The 4,364-nt window shown below is 38.9% G+C and overlaps 1 long non-coding RNA gene across 2 annotated transcripts; it reads left to right on the top strand.

Moving 5' to 3' along the window:
* The first annotated feature begins 606 nt into the window (after window positions 1–606).
* LOC140158238 (uncharacterized) lies at window positions 607–4,067 on the top strand. 2 transcript variants are annotated; one of them, XR_011859738.1, is made up of 3 exons: window positions 607–671; window positions 1,553–1,639; window positions 3,718–4,067. It is a non-coding gene; the product is annotated as an uncharacterized lncRNA (long non-coding RNA). The 2 variants fall into 2 exon arrangements; XR_011859739.1 differs by lacking the exon at window positions 3,718–4,067 and adding an exon at window positions 2,513–2,589.
* Window positions 4,068–4,364: the final 297 nt, after the last annotated feature.

Genomic DNA, 4,364 nt, shown 5'->3' with positions numbered 1-4,364 from the left:
GATTCTATTTAGTAGTAAGACCCATGCTCCGCTGGTTGGGCCCGCCAGTTCAGGTGCAATGCATCTGAAGCTTCGCCTGCTTTCAGTTCTAAACCGTTGACCTGCTACGGGATAATTTCTTTCCACAGATTGGTAAGTAATTTTGCTAATTATGGTTGCTACTATGTATCTATTACAGTTTTTAATGGGGATTTCAGAACCCAAAATGTACTCTTTTTAGCTATATTGCTTGGTCAAATTCAGTGATTTTAAAGCAGTCTTTTCAGATGCCACCAAAAGAAATGGCATGTTATTTACCATGTTTACAGAAATACAGAAAAGACTTAAACAAGCAATTGGAATCGGATTCATATTTAATCCTCATTTAGGCCTGGATATTAGATTGTCAATGAAAAACGAGCAGGATCCAACTTTAAATGTACATTTGACTTAGCTTTCAAAATGTGATTTTAAGCAATCGTTTCTATACAGAAACACTGCCATTTTCAGGTGTTTACTGTTCAGTGCGTTAAAACAAGAAAAATCTCAGGTCAACCTATGTTGAGTTTTTGATCATTGTTAATATTGGACACTTAATAAATGTTCCACGTACCTTCTCTGTCAACAGGCTTCAACTGGTCCAGACCAACTGGTTGACCACCAGCTACGGGAGAATTTTTTTCCACAGATTGGTAAGTAATTTGGGGAATTATGAGAGAAAATAGGCCTGCACGATACTTAGAAATACGACGAGTAGCTATTTGTTTGCATGGCATCTGAAAAGACTGCATTAAAATCGCTAAAATTGATCAAGTTATATAGCCCAAAAAGTACTTTTTAGGGTTTGATGCCTCAAAATGGTATATTTTCTCTCATTATGTAACATTTTTGTTGTAATAGTACCAAAATTCATACGCACGGCTTCGGTTTTTAGTAAATATTCGCCTTACCATATTGTAACTTTCAGCTTAAAGGGCGCACTGCCATTTTCAGGTGTTTACTGTTCAGTGCGTTCAGATTTCACACCACCAAATAGTATTATACGGTTGTGCTCCCTGAATGCATTTCTCTGAAAAAAAACATGCATAGATTAAAGTAGGCATTAAAATGAGCAGAAATTTGCATAACTTTGGCTAAATTTGGATTGGTCATGATTAGTAATATCAAATCCTGCAAGTGTACCACAGATGGGAGAGATCGAGTATTTTTTAATGATTTTAAGCCGTCGTTTCTATACAGAAACACTGGCATGATTTTGGAGGTAAATTAGGTAATTCCCAGACATCATAGACTTCGAGGGCCAGTCGTAAAAAATAATGACGGCCAACCTATATTTTTCCCAGTCAGAGGGATAAGGCTATGGCTAATTTCAACCATCATAGCTGTCGCTAAGAACTGAGTCGCTCTTGCGAAGAAAAAATGACGTTTTCTTGAGGCGAATTTAGTACATATCTCTATGGGGATTTATTTGGTGGTGTGATATCTTAAATCAAAAGTCAACCTATGTTGAGTTTTTGATCATTGTTAATATTGGACACTTAATAAATGTTCCACGTACCTTCTCTGTCAACAGGCTTCAACTGGTCCAGACCATTGTTAGCGGTCAGCTTTCAGTTATAAACCGTTGACCAGCTACGGGAGAATTTTTTTCCACAGTTTGGTAAGTAATTTGAGGAATTAATGAGAGAAAATACTTGGAAATACGACGAGTAACTATTTGTTTGCATGGCATCTGAAAATACTGCATTAAAATCGCTAAAATTGATCAAGTTATATAGCCAAAAAAAGTACTTTTTAGGGTTTGATGCCTCAAAATGGTATTTTTCTCTCATTATATGACATTTTTGTTGTAATAGTACCAAAATTCATACGCACGGCTTCGGGTTTTAGTAAATATTTGCCCTACCATATTGTAACTTTCAGCTTCGAGGGCGCACTGCCATTTTCAGGTGTTTACTGTTCAGTGCGTTCAGATTTCACACCACCAAATAGTATTATACGGTTGTGCGCCCTGAATGCATTTCTCAGAAAAAAACCATGCATAGATTAAAGTAGGCATTAAAATGAGCAGAAATTTGCATAACTTTGGCTACATTTGGATTGGTCATGATTAGTAATATCAAATCCTGCAAGTGTACCACAGATGGGAGAGATCGAGTATTTTTTTATGATTTTAAGCAGTCGTTTCTATACAGAAACACTGGCATGATTTTGGAGGTAAATTAGGTAATTCCCAGACATCATATACTTCGAGGGCCAGTCGTAAAAAATAATGACGGTCAACCTATATTTTTTTCCCAGCCAGAGGAAAAGGCTATGGCTAATTTCAACCATCATAGCTGTCGCTAAGAACTGAGTCGCTCTTGCGAAGAAAAAATGATGTTTTCTTGAGGCGAATTTAGTACATATCCCTATGGGGAATTATTTGGTGGTGTGATATCTTAAATCAAGAAAAGTCAACCTATGTTGAGTTTTTGATCATTGTTAATATTGGACACTTAATAAATGTTCCACGTACCTTCTCTGTCAACAGGCTTCAACTGGTCCAGACCATTGTTAGTGGTCAGCTTTCAGTTACATACCGTTGACCAGCTACGGGAGAATTTTTTTTTCCACAGATTGGTAAGTAATTTGGGGAATATGAGAGAAAATAGGCCTGGACGATACTTGGAAATACGACGAGTAACTATTTGTTTGCATGGCATCTGTAAAGACTGCATCAAAATCGCTAAAATTGGAAGTTATATAGCCAAAAAAGTACTGTTTAGGGTTTGATGCCTCAAAATGGTATATTTTCTCTCATTATATGACATTTTTGTTGTAATAGTACCAAAATTCATACGCACGGCTTCGGTTTTTAGTAAATATTCGCCCTACCATATTGTAACTTTCAGCTTCGAGGGCGCACTGCCATTTTCAGGTGTTTACTGTTCAGTGCATTCAGATTTCACACCACCAAATAGTATTATACGGTTTTGCGCCCTGAATGCATTTCTCAGAAAGAAAAAAAACATGCCTAGATTTAAGTAGGCATTAAAATGAGCAGAAATTTGCATAACTTTGGCTAAATTTGGATTGGTCATGATTACCCCCATGCATACGGTTAGCCGTCTTGGCTTGTGCAACCTTGTATAACCCTATACATACGGTTAGCCGCCTTGGCTAATGCAACCTTGCATAACCCCATGCCGCCTTGGCTTGTGCAACCTTGCATAACCACATGCCGCCTTGGCTTGTGCAACCTTGCATAACCCCATGCCGCCTTGGCTTGTGCAACCTTGCATAACCACATGCCGCCTTGGCTTGTGCAACCTTGCATAACCACATGCCGCCTTGGCTTGTGCAACCTTGCATAACCTCATGCCGCCTTGGCTTGTGCAACCTTGCATAACCACATGCCGCCTTGCTTGGCTTGTGCAACCTTGCATAACCCCATGCCGCCTTGCTTGGCTTGTGCAACCTTGCATAACCCCATGCCGCCTTGGCTTGTGCAACCTTGCATAACCACATGCCGCCTTGGCTTGTGCAACCTTGCATAACCACATGCCGCCTTGGCTTGTGCAACCTTGCATAACCCCATGCCGCCTTCGCTTGTTTACCCTTGCATAGCCACATGCATACGGGTAGCCAGCTTAACTTGTGCAACCTTGCATAATCCAATGCATACTGTTAGCCGCCTAGTTTTCTGTTTACTTTACCGACACCATTTTTCTTTTAAAACTGATTTTATTCTTTCAGATAGCAATGGTTTTGCTAACCAGTGACAGCTTCCTTACCAAATGCCTTAGAATCAACCATCATTCAATGCAGTGACCTATACAGACTGACCCTGGAAGACTACTACTGCCTGCTGTACCCTGAGTACATACGGAATCTTATCTCGGAAGAAATCTCGCTCTCAAATCAAGATATCAGAAGATGACATTGTAGACGTGACTTATGTGTGTCTTCCGGTTTACATTAATGAATAAAAGACAAAAATGACTGAATAAGCGGAATAACTAAGTGTGTAAAAATCCAATATGGCCGCCGTTACCATGGCAACGGTGAATGCGGCGACGACAAAAAATAAATTTTTGAATTGAGAATTGTTACAGGTATACACCAGTGATGATTAACTATCCAAAAAGTCCAAAATAGCAAAAAATGCCTTATTGGGTAACAGCCCCATTAAACATGTTTAACATCATGTCATGATCAGATCTTGTTTGTCAAACCAAAAAGTTCCGGCAAAAAGTATTTATTTCAAAGTAAGAATGTTTCTTATACCTCATTGTTATTTGCAAGTTTTGTTGTCAAGTTTATTTATTGCAGTGTTAATACTGGGCTGACTGTAAGCTGTAAATGGGTTCGTATATATGGTTGCCAAGACAGAATGAGCTACA

The sequence above is a fragment of the Amphiura filiformis genome, chromosome 8 (assembly GCF_039555335.1).
Source record: "Amphiura filiformis chromosome 8, Afil_fr2py, whole genome shotgun sequence".
In the NCBI taxonomy this organism is placed as follows: Eukaryota; Metazoa; Echinodermata; class Ophiuroidea; order Amphilepidida; family Amphiuridae; genus Amphiura; species Amphiura filiformis.
This window is presented reverse-complemented; position numbering and strand designations above follow the sequence as displayed.